Source organism: Salvelinus alpinus, chromosome 6 (genome assembly GCF_045679555.1).
Source record: "Salvelinus alpinus chromosome 6, SLU_Salpinus.1, whole genome shotgun sequence".
Lineage (NCBI taxonomy): Eukaryota > Metazoa > Chordata > Actinopteri > Salmoniformes > Salmonidae > Salvelinus > Salvelinus alpinus.
This window is the reverse complement of record NC_092091.1, coordinates 29697064-29716026: the sequence shown is the minus strand read 5'-3', so window position 1 is coordinate 29716026 and position 18963 is coordinate 29697064. Positions and strand designations below refer to the sequence as shown.

Genomic DNA, 18963 nt, shown 5'->3' with positions numbered 1-18963 from the left:
TTTTATTACGGGTCTCGTACCGTGCATTCATTTACAGGTTTACAACTCGCTCTTTGTTTGGGTTACAGCCCTGAGTTGATTTCTTTTGATTTTCCCATGATGTCAAGCAAAGAGGCACTGAGTTTGAAGGTAGGCCTTGAAATACATCCACAGGTACACCTCCAATTGACAAAAATTATGTCAATTAGCCTATCTGAAGCTTCTAAAGCCATGACATAATTTTCTGGAATTTTCCAAGTTGTTCAAAGGCACAGTCAACTTAAAGTATGTAAACTTCTGACCCACTGGAATTGTGATAGAGTGAATTAGAAGTGAAATAATCTGTCTGTAAACAATTGTTGGAAAAAGTATTTGTGTCATGCACAAAGTAGATGTCCTAACCGACTTGCCAAAACTATAGTTTGTTAACAAAAACTTTGTGGAGTGGTTGAAAAACGAGTTTTAATGACAACCTAAGTGTATGTAAACTTCCGACTTCAACTATCAATGTTGCAGCGAAATCACAGATAGAACAATGAGACAGATATTTCACCTGATGTACAAATGTGAAGCATCCACTTGGAGTTTCCACTGGCCGGCAGTAGGAGAAGATTAATTTTGACCAACACATTTTCTCATCGATGAAACATTTGATCTTAATATAGTTTTCTGTTCCCAAAACTAGAATCTGTTATGAACAGAGTGGACTAAGTTTTGTAGTTTTTACCCTTTGCAACAATTTTTTTGCATTGTTAAGGAGTGCAAAAGCAAATTGAGTTATTGCACACGCGCACTTCACAGAGTAGGCATTCCCTTACGGAAATATGCAGATGTATGCTAGAACACGCAAATAAGATATCGCTAGCTCGTGCTGTGCTCTGCCCACCTCTTTGCTTGTTCTGCCCACTAGGACTCATTTGTTCCCATTGGTTTAATTATAAAAACCGGCAAAATGTTTACTCACTGGCTCACCTCAACAGTGCAATACACATACAGTAACAGTCAAAGTTTTAGACACACCTACTCATTCAAGGGCTTTTCTTTATTTTTACTATTTTCTACATTGTAGAATAAAAGTGAAGACATCAAAACCATGAAATAACACATATGGAATGATGTAGTAACCAAAAAAGTGTTAAACAAATCAAAATATATTTTATATTTGAGATTCTTCAAAGTAGCCACCCTTTGCCTTGATGACAGCTTTGCACACTCTTGGCATTCTGTTAACCAGCTTCATGAGGTAGTCACCTGGAATGCATTTCAATTAATAAGTGTGCCTTGTTAAAAGTTCATTTGTGGAATTTCTTTCCTTCGTTTGAGCCAATCAGTTGTGTTGTGACAAGGTAGAGGTGGTATACAGAATATAAACCTATTTGGTAAAAGACCCAAGTCCATATTATTGCAAGAACTGCTCAAGTAAGCAAAGAGAAACGACAGTCCATCATTACTTTAAGACATGAAGGTCAGTCAATACGGAAACTTTCAAAAACTTTTAAAGTTTCTTAAAGTCACTCGCAAAAACCATCAAGAGCTATGATGAAACTGGCTCTCATGAGGACCACCACAGGAAAGGAAGACCCAGAGTTACCTCTGGTGCAGACGATAAGTTCATTAGAGTTAACTGCACCTCAGACTGCAGCCCAAATAAATGCTTCACAGAGTTCAAGTAACAGACACATCTCAACATCAACTGTTCAGAGGAGACTGTGTGAATCAGGCCTTCATGGTCAAATTGCTGCAAAGAAACCACTACTAAAGGACACCAATAATAAGAAGAGACTTGTTTGGGCCAAGAACCACGTGCAATGGACATTAGAACGGTGGAAATATGTCCTTTGATCTAATGAGTCCAAATGTGAGATTTTTGGTTACAACCACTGTGTCTTTGTGAGACGAAGAGTAGATGAACGGATGATCTCCGCATGTGTGGTTTCCACCGTGAAGCATGGAGGAGAAGGTGTGATGCTGTGGGGGTGCTTTGCCGGTGACACTGTCAGTGATTTATTTAGAATTCAAGGCACACTTAATCAGCATGGCTACCACAGCATTCTGCAGCAATACGCCATCCCATCTGGTTTGCGCTTAGTTGGACTATCAGTTGTTATTCAACAGGACAATGACCCAACACACCTCCAGACTGTGTAAGGGCTATTTGACCAAGGAGAGTGATGGAGTGCTGCATCAGATGACCTGGCCTCCACAATCACCCGACCTCAACCCAATTGAGATGGTTTGGGATGAGTTGGAACGCAGAGTGAAGGAAAAGCAGACAACAAGTGCTCAGCATATGTTGGAACTCCTTCAAGACTGTTGGAAAAGCATTCCAGGTGAAGCTGGTTGAGCAAATGCCAAGAGTGTGCAAAGCTGTCATCAACGCGAAGGGTGGCTACTTTGAAAAAATGTGTTTAAATAGTAAATAGTAGTAAAAATAAAGAAAAACCCTTGAATGAGTAAGTGTGGCTAAACTTTTGATTGGTACTGTACATGCCAATTTCGACCATCCGACATTTGCCAGAATTGCCAGACGGCCAATCTGCCCACAGACATCTAAAGTAAACCACACGCGCACACACGCACACACACACATTAATGTGCAGTTGCTCACAAATGCACACACATGCAAAAACATCAGTTATCTAAAGTAAACATTGATGTCTGCTGAAAAAGCCAAAATTGCTGGCAGAGCCAAACTTCTCCCAGTTACATATTATTCACAGGAATTCCCCTCAGTCCTGTGTATGCGTGTATGTGTGCGTGCGTGCGCGTTTCAGAGAAAAGTTAACGTCTACCAATTCGCCCCTTGTTATAGTGGTTTCATAATTGACTCATGACCTGATTCTACTTGTTTATAAGGAACACTCTCTCTTTTAAAAAATAGGGCATTTGGCTCACCTAAGTGTATGTATGTACAGAAAAAGACATATAGAGGTAAGGGTTATGAGCTTCAAAGAGAGGAAAACACAAAGGGCTACAAAGTTTCAGCAGAACTATTTCCCCTGCTCTTACAAGACAATTTCACATTTAGCCTTCTAAAAAAGGTGTTCTCACTCCAAGGCCTTGGCCTGTGTTTTGTTTAGTGGTAACCTAGCAATGAGCTGTTTCTGCTTATTTCTCTCTCCACCACCCCACAATGTGTGTGTGTGTGTGTGTGTGACTCTCACACATCTGCTTTGGATTGTGGAGGGGTTCAATTCTGACTGGGAAGGGAAAGGAAAAGGGATATCTAGTCAGTTGCACAACTGAATGCATTCAACAGAAATGTGTCTTCCGCATTTAACCCAACCCCTCTGAATCAAGAGAGGACTGCACCCTGATTCCAGTGATTCCGTTACAGAGAAAGAGAGGGAGGTGGGGGGAGTGAGAAAGAGAGAGAGGGGTGAGTTAGTGTGAGTGAGAGGGGGGAGAAAGAGAGAGAGAGAGAGATGTGACTAGGAAAGAAAGAAGGGAAGAAAGTGAATAATGAGAGAGGTGCTTGAAAGTCTGTTTGCACAGGACTTTCGAGCATCTGTTTGCACAGGACAAAAGGGGAGGGCAGAGAAGGTTGAAAATAGCAAAAATACACATTTTATTGTGCTATAAAGGTTTGCAGTGTTTATTAACAAAGGTCCCATCCCTGCCTCCTGCAACGGAATTGGGTTTGGCTGTGGGAGAGTGAGAGAGAGAGTAGGGGGAGAGGAGGAGAATGATGCACCCTTTGTCCTGATCTTATTCACATTCTGATTGTGCCTACTTTGTAGCTGTTGCATCTACACATGGTAGTTCAATCAAGTGCAGGCTTAACTGAACGAAAAACAAAGATGGAATGCAATATGACATTTTATTAAAAAGTTTGGGGAATGGATTCTTCTCCGAGGGAAGATAATCGGAGCCAGATCATGTGATGGCAGGTAGACCTACGCGGGGCTGCTGGCATCCAATCTCCCCCGGTGGGGGAAAGGAGTTCCAATGACAGCCTTGAGGTTATTATAGCTGGTGGTGGTAGGGTGTTTGATGGTTGTTGAAAGCTGTTGCTGAAAAACAGCAAGAACATGGGTAAACTGACATATAAATACATCCAGAGAATAACGGCCATTGGTTGAGAGAGAGGAAGGTGATAATTGCAAGAGTGAGCCCATAGGTTGAACAGCAGGCGTGAGGAATGTGCATTATTGTGCCGTGCTTATAGGCTATGCAGTAACTAAGTGAATGACAATACGCACATGGCTAATATGATAAAAGGAGAAGAAACAAGACGCTATGCTGATGATACGTTTGTATTCATTCCCACTATGCCCATAGAATCTCTGGGGAAACAAGAGGCCAAGGTGTATTTATTTATTTTATTTTATTTTACCGTTATTTTACCAGGTAAGTTGACTGAGAACACGTTCTCATTTGCAGCAACGACCTGGGGAATAGTTACAGGGGAGAGGAGGGGGATGAATGAGCCAATTGTAAACTGGGTAAAAAATAAATAAATAAAATAAAAAATAATAAAAGCAATAATAGATACACAATGAGTAACGATAACTTGGCTATTGTCACAGTTCCAAGAGTGGTGATGGAGTCAGGCGCAGAGAGCAGGGTAGTTCAAAAGCAAGTGGATTTAATATTCCAAAGAGATACAGCGAGACGGCTACGCCATACATACGAGGGCGCGTCAAGAAACAGTCCAAAACAAACAGGACAAAATCTACTTGGAACAGACACCAAAAGAAATAACGAACACCACAAACAGAAAAACAAGCCCGCACAAAAGTCGTCGGGCCAACTGGGTTTAAATAGCCCACAATAAACCTAAACACAAAACAGGTGCAACAAATCAGACAAAACTAAATGAAACAGAAAAGGGGATCGGTGGCAGCTAGTAGGCCGGAGACGACGACCGCCGAGCGCTGCCCGAACGGGAAGAGGCACCATCTTCGGCGGGATTTGTAACTGCTATATACAAGGTACAGAGTGGATGTGCAGGGGTACGAGGTAATTGAGGTAGATATGTATATAACTTGGAATAAAGTGACAGATAATAAACAGTAGCAGCAGCATATGTGATGAGCAAAACAAAATTGTGCAAAAAGGGTCAATGCAGATGTTCCGGGTGGCTATTTGGTTAAATATTGTATTTAACTAACTATTTAGCAGTATTATGGCTTTGGGGTGGAAGTACCTCAGGGTCCTTTTGGTTCCAGACTTAGTCTTTAAGGATTCACATGAGGCCATGTGGTAAACACATGCTATATCAAATAAAAGTTGATTTGTCACATGCACAGGATACAGAAGGTGTAAACGGTACAGTGATAGTACTTGCAAACTTGCATATAGCAATATCAAAAACAGAAAGTGTCCAGATAAAAATATTTTATATATATTTTATCGTTATTAGATGACCCTTACCCGACACACTTGTCTAAATTGAGGTAGCTAGCTAAATAATGAACTGGCATAACCCCAACTTATACTACTACCAATACAAACATTGTCAATGCTGTAGTATGAATCTGCAGGTAGCTAAAGCTAACAAACTAGGTTCAATGTTAACTAGGTAACATTAGGCTATAACAAGCAATGCAAATGGTTTTCTGATTCAAATAATATTACTACACAGATCATACACGTAACGTTAGCTATCGAGCCAGCAAGCTAACATTTGCTAGCTAACTAACCGTATGCTTTAACTTGCAATAAAAATGACTTTTCTGACAAAATTAGAAATGTATATCTGGAAAATGTAGCTAGACTCTTACCCCTTATACATGGATGAACGCTTTACGGCAGACTGGAACATTTAACTCCCTTTTGTTTGTTACTACATCTTGTGTCAAGTCACTCGGGTTCACACTGACCGTGGTGTTTGCAGAAAGTAGCCCATCCCTTTTTCCTACTGATCTGTCGATAGCACCTGCTAAAATCAGGGCATCAATGTTGTTGATAAAAGTAGCAAAACTTTTGTTGTTCTCGATGGCTAACGTTATATCTTTCAAAAATGGTGCAGTAGAAAGGACTGTCAACACATACTGAATAGCTGACGTTATAGACAGAAGTTTGCTACATGGCAGACCAATCCAAAGTCATCTCTTGCCATGTCCAGCCCATTTATTATCTCAGCCAATCATGGCTAGTGAGAAGGTTCCTAACTTTTTCCATGGCTAAACCAACTAGGATCATAATTGAACAATTTATTTGTATTTATGGATGGAATACAAGTTTGTTATTATTAAGGCACATGAAAGTTCACATGTTCCAGAAGGCATTTCTGCCAAAAAAACACATTTTGATAGAAAAAAATGTTTACGTTCAAATGCTGCTCCTGTGATGTAGTGACGTGCGACATACGCCTAGTTTCGTGAAATGAGTCACATATATGATAGTTATGAAGTAAAACGGTTGCTTTGTGTATATCTTGTTTCATTTCTATTGTCATTGTCCTGGCTGGAAGACGGTTCAGTGTCCATAAGTCAATAGGGCTAACTGGCTAGCCACAAAGAATTGGTAGCTACCCACGAAAAATGTACATCTACCTTGCATAAAATTAGTTTTAGGTCATTTTTGCTGGCTAGCTAGATTATTACGATTCACATATCTAGCTGATAATTATGAAGTAAAACGTTTGCTTTGTGTATATCTTGTTTCGTCTATTGTTGCCGTTGTCCTGGCTGGAAGTAGGTTCAGTGAAACGACAGGAGAAAAGGAACAGAGAGTAGGAAAGAGGGGAGAAGAGGAAGGGAGGGAGGAGAGGAGGAGGAGAGAGGGTCAGCGCATGGAAAGAGAGAGGTCCATTAAAATAGTGGAGCGTCGGTCGACATCTGCAGAACAGCCCAGTAAACCCACTGAACCCTCTCTCTCTCTCTCTTTCTCCCTCTCTCTCTCTCTCTCTCTCTCTCTCTCTCTCTCTCTCTCTCTCTCCACACCTTGCTTACATGTGTCAGAGAGCTGCCAAAGCCGCCAAAGCTGTGTTTATATACGCCCATCTTCCTCTTCCTTCGCAACCCCCCCCCCCATCTGTCTCATATGGCTTAGCTTCGGCTCATCACAGACATTACTGGAGAGTCTGTCTGCATTCCCCTTAACCTCTACAACAGCTGTGTGTGTGTGTGTGTGTGTGTGTGTGTGTGTGTGTGTGTGTGTGTGTGTGTGTGTGTGTGTGTGTGTGTGTGTGTGTGTGTGTGTGTGTGTGTGTGTGTGTGGCAGGGGGTTGATTTTTCTATGACAAAATCTGGTAATTTTACCCTTGTTCCCTCTAGACCTCTATAGCTACCCCAAACACACCCACCACACACACTCTCACACACACGTCTGGCATTGTCAGACTAGAGGCCAGTTGGTGTTTTCCTAGTGCTCAGCAGCCCAGTGTTCCATTACCACAACAACAACCAATCACCCAGCAGTAGGTGAGGTGTGTGTATGTGGCTATAGAGGTCAACAAGGTGAGTCCAACCAGGAGTCAGTGTTGACAGTTGAGTTTGTGGTCGCTAACCTGGGGTGTAATCATTAGTCCAAACCGTTGCAAACAGTTCCGTTTTGCAACTAAAATGAGAATGTCTATTGGATAAATTTAGGTAGCCCCCCCCCCAGTTTGCTTTCATATGTTTCTGTTTGGTTCATTGTAAATACACCCCAGATAACACACACACGCTTTCCCTCTAGGCTGGTTGACCAAGCAACTCAACATCTGACAGCTTACTGCACCAGACCAAACACACAGGCAGTGGCATGGGTTAAATTGCTCTGTGACGGGTCATTTTATCCATCTCTCCAGCGTGACAGCGTAGGGTGTGGAGTAAGGGGAGAGAGATTCTCCATCAATCTTTTCATTAGATACGTGGACAAATGAGACTCTCTATGGGACAGCCCCTGCCTCTACTTCATCCATCTCACCCCTCCCTCTACTTCATCCATCTCACCCCTCCCTCTCTCCATCCTTTCATTTCATCCCCTAGAGAGCGTGAGATGAGAGATGCTTTCAATCAATAAGCTAAATGGACAATATCCCTTTTATAGGACACACAGGCGATTACCATGAAATCTCACTTATTTTTTTTCCCAGGAGAGCGCGCGCGCACACACACACACACACACACACACACACACACACACACACACACACACACACACACACACACACACACACACACACACACACACAGTCTTGGGCCTTTATAAGAGCTGTAATTTCCAGTAATCTATTAGCATTAATTCATTAGCTAGAGCTGCAGCAACGGTACCAAGCTGCCATGTGCTTTCCTGGAAACCTCTGTTCCCTTATCACTCTGATCCGATCTGCTGGAAAACCAACCAGGCCTGAAAAGAGAGTTTAAAGGAATATAGGGCTTTCTAAGAATTTCCCTGCTAAGTGTTACTGGATGTTGATTTGTGACTGAGAACACTGAAATCAGTTATATACAGTAAACACTCAGCCTCTTTTATTTCGCTGACCCACTCAGGTCTACACTCCCCCCCCGACCTACTCACTGCTCCCCCTGTCTCCCTTCTCCTCACCCTCATCAAAATCAATGCTACAGGACTGTTTTGATCACGTGGACTGGAATATTTCGAGCTCTCGAGTGGCGCAGCGGTCTAAGGCACTGCATGTCAGTATTAGAGGCGTTAGTACAGACCCTGGTTAGATCCCGGGCTGTATCGCAACCGGCCATGATCGGGAGTCCCATAGGGTGACGCACAATTGGCTCAGCGTCGTCGGGTTAGGGGAGGGTTTGGCCGGGGTAGGCTGTCATTGTAAAATATGAATTTGTTCTTAACTGACTTGCCTAGTTAAATGAAGCTTAAAATATGTTCCCGAGTTGCCTCCGATAATAACATCAACAAGTACACAGACTCAGTCAGGAAATGCAGAGGATGTTATCCCAAAAGTGACTATTCGCACATATCCCAACCAGAAACTGTGGATAAATGGCAACATATGCTCAAAACCGAGAGCGTGGACGACCGCGCCTGGTATCTGTGGATATGGATGAATACAAGAAGACCAGCTACAACCTCCATAAATCCAGCAAAGATACAAAAAATACAGTACAGTGACAAAATGTAATCACAATTCAAGGACTACCAACGATCATGGATTATAAAGGGAAAGCTAGCTGTGTGGCGAACACTGATGCCTCTCTCTCAGGTGAGCTAAACATTTTTAATGTTCGCTTTGAGATTAACAACATTGATCCTCCGACGAGGGCCCCTGCTGCACAAGAGGACACAAAGTTCATCTTCTGTCATCATAAAATTCTTCACCACACTGTCTGTGTGGGTAGACCATTTTTGATTGTCAGTGATGTGTACGCCAAGGAACTTGAAGCTTTCCACCATCTCCACTGCACCCTCATAGATGTGGATAGGGGCGTGCTCCCTCTGCTGTTTCCTGAAGTCCACCATCAGCTCTTTTGTTTTCTTGACATTGAGGGAGAGGTTATTTTCCTGGCACCACTCTGCCAGGGCCCTTACCTCCTCCCTGTTGGCTGTCTTGTCTTTGTCGGTAATCAGGCCTCCTACTGTTGTGTCGTCTGAAAACTTGATGATTGAGTTGGAGGCGTGCGTAGCCACACAGTCATGGGTGAACAGGAAGTACAGGAGGGGCTGAGCACGCACCCTTGTAGGGCCCTTGTGTTGAGGATCAGTGAAGTGTAGTTGTTGTTTCACCACCTGGAGGCGGCCTGTCAGGAAGTCCAGTATCCAGTTGCAAAGGGCGGGGTTCAGACCCGGGGCCCCAAGCTTAATTATGAGCTTGGAGGGTACTATGGTGTTAAAAGCTGAGTTATAGTCAATGAACAGCATTCTTACATAGGTATTCCTCTTGTCCAGATGGGATAGGGCAGTGGGCAGTGTGATGGCGATTGCATCGTCTGTGGATCTATTGGGGTGGTATGCAAATTGAAGTGGGTCTAGGGTGTAAGGTAGAGGTGACATGATCATTAAGTAGCCTCTCAAAGCATTAAGTAGCCTCTCACGTCGGCCACGGAGAACGAGAGCCCACAGTCCTTGGGAGCGGGCAGTGTTGGTGGCACTGTGCTATCCTCAAAGTGGGCAAAGGTGTTTAGCTTGTCTGGGAGCAAGACGTCGGTGTCCGCAACGTGGCTGGTTTTCCGTTTGTAATCCGTGATTGTCTGTAGACCCGGCCACATAAGTCTCATGTCTGAGCCGTTGAATTGCAACTCCACTTTGTCTCTGTACTGACGTTTTGCCTGTTTGATTGCCTTATGGAGGGAATAACTACACTGTTTGTATTCAACCATATTCACCGCTTTCAGTTTTGCACGAATGCTGCCATCTATCCACGGTTTCTGGTTTGGGTGGGTTTTAATAGTCACAGTGGGAACAACATCCCCTATACACTTCCTGATGAACTCAGTCACTGTGTCCGCATATACGTCAATGTTATTCTCAGAGGCTACCCGTAAAATATCCCAGTCTGCGTGATCAAAACAATCTTGAAGCATGGATTCTGATTGGTCAGACCAGCGTTGAATAGACCTTAGCACGGGTCCTTCCTGTTTGAGTTTCGGCCTATAGGAAGGGAGGAGCAAAATGGAGTCGTGATCTGATTTGCCGAATGGAGGGCGGGGGAGGGCCTTGTAAATGGATGGGTTTATTGGTGTTAAAATGCACCAGTTATGCTATTTTGTACCACCAGGCTGCTGATGTCATGCAGCTTGTTGTTTTTGTTATGCTTTTCTATAGCGACAATGACAAGTTTGGTGTCGGACAACAATATAATGTTCATGATGTCACTACATCTGTCTACAGACATGTCAATAAACGTAGTATAAACCAGCCTTTAGTCTTTAAATCTTTGGTTGTTTAGTACACTATAGTACTAACTCTGTATAGCACATGGCCTCACATGTGAATCCTTAAAAAGATGGGTGGGGCTAAGTCTTTAGAGGGTGTGAACGATGCTGAATAGGTGTAGACAAAGAAGAGCTTTCCAGTAGGTGTACCAAAACATTCATTGGCCATTTTCTCAAAAGTGGGGTTAAAAGTTTCAAAGCAGAATAACTTTCCCATTGTTCCTCAACTGTAGTGTATGATACACCAGTTTCTAGCTCGGAGTCTCTACTTTTATCCAATGTAAAAAACACCATTTCAAATGTTGCTACGTAAGACTGAATTGAGCTGGTCCGTCACATATTCAATTTGTTTTGTGTAAGCCACGACCGTTCGCTAACATTAGCGAACAGTCTGAGAAGGTAGTGTGCGGCGAATGTAAGTGTCTGTTTCGGGTCTAAACTGCCCCTACAAATAATAATGTGGTCATGTAGGCTATATTACTTGTAGTAGAAGCAGCAAAGTAATTTGCAGTTTGATTATTGCCACAGACAATACCACAGTAATCCTCAAAAAAAGTAGCTGTTTGACTTTTCACCGTAACATTTTGGAACGTTCATTCAAATCGTTCAACTGTAAATGTAACTAAGTAAAATGTTTGCCGCAAACAGAACCCTTGCTGAACTCACCTCTGGTATGGCAACTGCACCGCCCTCAACCGCAAGGCTCTACAGAGGGTGATGCAGAATACACCACTGAGGTTGAGCTCCCTGCCCTCCAGGACATCTACACCAAGCTGTGTCTGAGGAAGGCACGGAAGTTCGTCAAGGAAATCAACGAAATGTTCACTCTGTTACCATCTGGGAAACAGTACCGAAGCATCGGGTCTCGGGCCAACAGGCTCTGAGACAGCTTCTACCACCAGGAAATCAAACTGCTGAACAGCTAACCCCTGACTCTCCACACATCCATCCCTTATACACAAGCACACACACACAGACACACAGAAACACACACACACACACAGTCAACATTGCTGTTCTATTTATTTACTATTACTACATATTATACAACAGTCCAAACAAGACACTATCTATTTTCCACTATATGTATAAACATTTGACATAACACACTCATAATATACTTTATATCCTATTGTGTACATACCAATAATATTACTATGCAAACTGTCTTCTTACTTACTTATTATTTTACTTTTGATTATTATTGTTATTGATGTTGTACTGCACTGTTGAGGGAGCTCGCAAGTAAGCATTTCACTGTACCTTTTGTACCTGCTGTAAACTATGTACTTGACAAATACAATTTGATTTGTCTAGTCTCCTGTATTAGCACTGTCTCCTATGTTCCTCTTTCAGCACTAGTTTAGAGGTGCCTGTGTGTGTGTTTGTGTGTGTGCGTGTCTGTAGTTGTAGTGTGTGAGTGCCTGCATATGTGTGTGCGCACGTGTGTACATATGTCTGTGTGTGTGTGCGCATGTGTGTACATATGTCTGTGTGTGCGCACGAGTGTACATATGTCTGTGTGTGTGCGCATGCGCATGCGTCCATGTAATAATAATAAATTGCATTTGTAGAGCACTTTTCATTTCGAAACATAAATCACAAAGCTCTTTATATTGAGCGCAACCATTAAAAGAAAAAAGCTAAAAGGCTAAAAAAAACATTAGGCGAGAAACTTGAAGATAGCTAGCGGCCTACAACTATACAAGATACACTAAATAATAGAGGAGGCGACAAGGACAAAACACTAGACCTTGAAAGTAACGTATCATTTAAAAGAAATAATAATAATTTAACTAGGCAAGTCAGTTAATTAAGAACACATTTTTATTTACAATGACAGCCTACCAGGGAACAGTGGGTTAACTGATGAAGACAGCTTGTCTGTCAAAACGTTGGACATTACATTTTTGCATCTGAGCTCCTAGAGTGTGCGGCTATCCCGCCACCCGGGAGGCCTCAAACTGTTGGATTTTGACTTTCATTCTGAATTGGATGGGTAGCCAGTGGAGAGAGGCTAGAATGGGGATGATATGGGCAGATCTCCAGGTTCCTGCAGCCTGTGGATGCTTTTTGAGGGGAGACCACCAAGTAGGGCATTGCAGTAATTGAGTCGGAAGGTGACGAGGGAGTTGACCAGCTTTCCCAGATCAGGTTTGGAGAGAATTGCCTGCCTGCGTGCATATGTGTGTGTTCGCGCCACGTCTCTGTGTCTGCATGTTAGACTGGCACCCGCGGCCCGAGCAGCTGTCTGTCTGTGCCGTGGTTCCATGTCACCCCCCCAAAGCTAACAGGGTTTACCAAAGGGCCTAGGAGAGGTTAGAGGGACTACAGGGGTTAAAGATGGTTAAGAGAGGGGCTTAAGCACCTGGAGAGTAAAGGACAGACAGTCTCACAGGACATAATAGGGGTGTTTTAGGCTTTGATCATTTATAATTCTGGTTATAAGAGTGGTGTCAACAGCTGGCGTAGAGAGAGAGGGCAGATATGGAAGAGGTGGGTCACTGACGCTAGAGTCTATGAGGAAACAGGAGGGGTGAAGGTAGAGAGGTGGGAGAGGAGAGGTTAGGGAAACCCCCTCACTGACAGGGGTGTGTGAGTGCGTCAGCCTGAACTTCACAGCTCATTGCTAGAGTCTGGCCCGGCAGCCAAGTTCAGAACAGTTCAACACCACACATTTCTCACATACTCTCGCAGGGGTTCATCCACGCTTCCATGGTCAAATATCTTGCACATGTTTATATATATTTTTTCTCATGGGTTCAGCCACCTTATTGTCTATTTCTCTCATTGGTTCATCCACCTTACTGTCTATTTCTCTCATTGGTTGATCCACCTTATTGTCTATTTCTCTCATGGGTTCATCCACCTTATTGTCTATTTCTCTCATGGTTTTGGTATTTTATTAGGATCCCCATTAGCTGTTGAGAAAGCAGCAGCTACTCTTCCTGGGGTCCACACAAAACATGAAACATGATATAATACAGAACATTAATAGACAAGAACAGGTCAAGACAAGAACTACATACATTTAAAAATGGCACACATAGCCTACATATCAATACACACTCACAAAATATATAGGTCAAATAGGGGAGAGGCGTTGTGCTGTGAGGTGTTTCTTTATCTGTTTTTTTAAACCAGGTCTGCTGTTCATTTGAGCAATATGAGATGGAAGGGAGTTCCATGCAATCATGGCTCTATATAATACTGTATGCTTTCTTGAATTTGTTATGGATTTCGGGACTGTGTATGTGTCTGAGCTGTGTGTAAGTTCACTATGCAAACAATTTGGAATTTTCAACACATTAATGTTTCTTATAAAAATAATAAGTGATGCTGTCAGTCTCTCCTCAACTCTTAGCGAAGAGAGACTGGCATGCACAGTATTTATATTAGCACTCTGATTACAAGACCAAGACGTGCCGCTCTGTTCTGGGCCAGCTGCAGCTTAACTAGGTCTTTCTTTGCAGCACTTGACCACGACTGGACAATAATCAAGATAAGACAAAACTAGAGCCAGGAGTTGCTTTTTGGAGTGTGGTGTCTTTATTAGGGACCTCTCTGCATTTTTACAGCCATTGAATCTATATGTTTTGACCATGACAGTTTACAATCAAAGGTAACACCAAATAATTTTGTTTCCTCAACTTGTTCAACAGCCACACCATTCATTACCAGATTTCTCTGAGGTCTAGAGCATAGGGACTTATTTGTAGCGAATACAATGCTCTTAGTTTTAGAGATGTTCAGGACCAGTTTATTACTGGCCACCTGTTCCAAATCAGACAGCAACTCTTTGTTAAGGGTTTCAGTGACTTTATTAACTGTGGTTGCTGATGCATATATGGTTGAATCATAAGCTTACATGGACACACAGGCTTTGTTCAATACCAGAGGCAGGTCCTTGGTAAAAAAATAAATAGAGGGCCTAGAGAGCTGCCCTGCGGTACACCACATCCTACATGTTTGACATTAGAGAAGCTTCCATTAAAGAAAACCTTTTGAGTTCTATTAGATAGATAGCTCTGAATCTACAATATGGCAAAGGTTGAAAATCCATTCATCCAGCTTTTTGTCTCATACAAGTCTTCCATGTAGCAAGAGTTAGAAAGATCCATCAATCTGTTTTCTTGCTTTCAGAAAACAGACACTACAGAAAGCATCCATTAAGTTTTCACTCTGTTTTCTGTCCTTCTTGTCCATAGCTGGAGTGTTTACAGATATATTCAATCTCTCCCTAATCCAGTCTGCTGTCCCCACTTGCTTCAGTCTGATGTCCAACATTGTTCCTGTACCCAAGAAAGCTAAGGTAACTGAACTAAATGACTATCGACCTGTAGCACTCACTTCTGTTATTATGAAGTGATTTGAGATGCTAGATAAAGATATACAAAAGTATGTGGACACCCCTTGAAATTAGTGGATTTGGCAATTTCAACCACACCCATTGCTGACACTTGTATAAAAATGATCACAGAGCCAGTGACTTTCAATGTGGCACTGTCATAGGATGTTAGTTCGTCAAATTTATGCCCTGCTAGAGCTAGAGTGAACTGTAAGCGCTGTTATTGTGAAAGGGAAACATCTAGGAGCAACAACGGCTCAGCCTCAAAGTGGTAGGCCACACAAGCTCACAGAAAGGGACTGCCAAGTGCTGAAGCGCGTAGTGCGTAAATATTGTCTGTCCTCGGTTGCAACACTCACAACCGAGTTCCAAACTGCCTCTAGAAGCGACATCAGCACAGGAACTGTTCGTTGAGAGCTTCATGAAATGGGTTACCATGGCCAAGCAGTTGTGGAGTTGTGTAAAGCTCGCCGCCATTGGACACTGGAGCCGTGGAAACGCGTTATCTGGAGTGATGAATCGAGCTTCACTCTCTGGCAGTCTGACGGACAAATCTGGGTTTGGCGGCTGCCAGGAAAACGCTACCTACCCCAAATGCATAGTGTCAACTGTATAGTTTGGTGGAGGAGGAATAATGGTCTGGGACTGTTTTTCATGGTTCGAACTAGGCCCCTAAGTTCCATTAAAGGGAAATCTTAACGCTGACATTCTAGACGATTCTGCGCATCCAACTGTGTGCAACAATTTGGGGAAGGCCCTTTCCTGTTTCAGCATGACAATGCCCCCTGCACAAAGCGAGGTCCATACAGAAACGGTTTGTTGAGATTGGTGTGGAAGAACTTGACTGACCTGCACAGAGCCCTGACATCAACCCCATCAAATACCTTTGGGATGAATTGGAACATCGACTGTGAGCCAGGCCAAATCGCCCAACATCAGTGCCAGACCTCACTAATGCTCGTTTGGCTGAATGGAAGCACGTCCCCGTAGCGATATTCCAACATCTAGTGGAAAGCTTTCCCAGAAGAGCAGCGAACGGCCCATGATTTTGGAATGAGATGTTCGACGAGCAGGTGTCCACATACTCTTGTTCATGTAGTGTACCACCTTTACCTTACCCGACACCCTAGACCCACTAAAACTTCCATACTATCCCCAACAGATCCATGGATGACGCAATCGGCAACGCACTGCACACTGCCCTATCCCATCTGGACAAGAGGAATACCTACAGTGCAGGTCTTATATACAGTACTGTAGGTGATTCATCTCACAATCACATCCTTCTCCATATGTGCTATAGTGTGTATGTAACTGCGTTCACAGGTTCATGTACAGTCCATTCGGAAAGTATTCAGACCCGTTTGCTTACAGCCTTATTCTAAAATGGATTAAATCGTTTTTTCCCCTCATCAATCTACACACAATACCTCATAATGGCAAAGCAAAAATTGTTTTTTAGAAATGTTCGCAAATGTATTCAAAATAAAAAAATGAAATATCACATTTACATAAGTATTCAGATAATTTCCTCAGTACTTTGATGAGGCACCTTTGGCGGCGATTACAGCCTCAAGTCTTCTTGAGTATGACGCTACAAGCTTGGCACACCTGTATTTGGGGAGTTTCTCCCATTCTTCTCTGCAGATCCTCTCAAGCTCTGTCAGGTTGGATGGGGAGCGTCGCTGCACAGCTATTTTCAGGTCTCTCCAGAGATGTTTGATCGGGTTCAAGTCCGGGCTCTGGCTGGGCCACTCAAGAACATTCAGAGACTTGTCCCGAAGCCACTCCTGTGTTGTCTTGGCTTTGTGCTTAGGGTCGTTGTCCTGTTGGAAGGTTAAACTTCGCCCCAGTCTGAGGTCCTGAGCGCTGTGGAGCAGGTTTTCATCAAGGATCTCTCTGTACTTTGCTCCGTTCATCTTTCCCTCGATCCTGACTAGTCTCCCAGTCCCTGCCGCTGAAAAACATCTCCATAGCATGATGTTGCCACCACTATGCTTCACCGTTTCCTCCGGATGTGTTGCTTGGCATTCAGGCCAAAGAGTTCAATCTTGGTTTCATCAGACCAGAGAATCTTGTTTGCCATGGTTTGAGAGTCTTTAGGTGCCATTTGGCAAACTGCCGTCTGGCTGCCGTCTGGCCACTCTACCAAAAAGGCCTGATTGGTGGAGTGCTGCAGAGATGGTTGTCCTTCTGGAAGGTTCTCCCATCTCCACAGAAGAATTCTGGAGCTCTGTCAGTGACCATAGGGTTCTTGGTCACCTCCCTGACCAAGGCCCTTCTCCCCCGATTGCTTAGTTTGGCCGGGCGGCCAGCTCTAGGAAGAGTCTTGGTGGTTCCAAATTTCTTTCAACTAAGAATGATGGAGACCACTGTGTTCTTGGGGGATCTTCAATGTTGCAGAATTTTTTTCAGATCTGTGCCTCGACACAATCCTGTTTCTGAGCTTTACAGACAATTCCTTCCACCTCATGGCTTGGTTTATGCTCTGGCATGTACTGTCAACTGTGGGACCTTATATAGACAGGTGTGTGCCTTCCAATTAATGTCCAATCAATTGAATCTAGCACAGATGGACACCAATCAAGTTGTAGAAAAATCTCAAGGATGATCAATGGAAACAGGATGCACCTGAGCTCAATTTTGAGTCTCATAGCAAAGGGTCTGAATACTTATGTAAATAAGGTATTTTTCCCCCCCACTTTGTCAGTATGAGGTATTGTGTGTAGATTGATGTGGATTTTTTTTACTAAATCCATTTTAGAATAAGGCTGCAACATAACAAAATGTGGAAAAACTCAAGGGGTCTGAATACTTTCCAAATGCACTGTATGTTCATCGACTACAGGTCAGCCTTTAACACCATAGTGCCCTCAAAGCTCATCACTAAGCTTGGGGCCCTGGGTCTGAAACCTGCAACCGCAGGGCTCTCCAGAGGGTGGTGTGTTCAGCCCAATGCACCCGGTGTCACAGGAAGGCCCAGAAGATCATCAAGGACCTCAGCCACCCAAGCCACAGCCTGTTCAGCCCGATACCATCTAGAAGGCAGAGACAGTACAGGTGCATCAAAGCTGGGCCCAAGAGACTGAAAAACAGCTTCCATCTCCAGGCCATAAGACTATTAAATAGTCACTACTAGTAGGCCTCCACACAGTATCCTACTCTGAAATGTAGTCACTGTTACTACTCGGCTAACACCAGGTATTAAACCCTGCACATTAGAGACTGCTGCCCGATGTACGTCGTCATTGAACACTGGTCACTTTAATAATGTTTACGCACTGTTTTACACACTTCATATGTATATACTGTATTCTGGGAAAGGCTCATCATATATAAGTACTACTGTACAGACCTTTTCTATTCGTAAACTGTCCATAATGTCTATACTCACCATCATATACAGTACTAGTCAACATTTTGGACACACCTACTCATTCAAGGGTTTTTCTTTATTTTTACTATTTTCTACATTGTAGAATAATAGTGAAGACATCAAAACTATGAAATAACACATATGGAATCACGCAGTAACATTTACTACATGATTTTAGATTCTTCAAATCATTCTAATCCTAACTCTAATTCTAACCATAACCCTAAACCTAACTCCTAAGCCTAAAATAGCCTTTTTGCAAGTAAGGACCGGTAAAATGTCTTCACTTCTAAATTGTTGTTGGTTTACTATTTTTGTGAGGACTTCTGGTACTCACAAGAATAGTCAAACGTGTACACACAGCACGCATACACACACACAGACAGCAAATGTTTTTAGACAAACACACACAGACATATTTGGAATCCCCAGTTCCTCTCCAAGAAATGAATTTGCACCTAAATATATAATCGTAAGCACAT

General features: G+C 43.1%; 1 long non-coding RNA gene across 2 annotated transcripts in view; it reads right to left on the bottom strand.

Annotated features, from left to right (window-relative positions):
- The window catches only part of LOC139578513 (uncharacterized), a 65059-nt gene that overhangs the window by 2570 nt on the left and 43526 nt on the right, over window positions 1-18963 (bottom strand). The window contains exon 3 of one of the 2 annotated variants that reach the window (XR_011675565.1): window positions 3781-3992. The exons of the other annotated variant lie outside the window; for it this stretch is intronic. This is a non-coding gene — a long non-coding RNA (uncharacterized lncRNA). Of the gene's footprint in view, window positions 1-3780; window positions 3993-18963 lie in introns of those variants that run through there. 2 annotated transcript variants of the gene reach the window in all.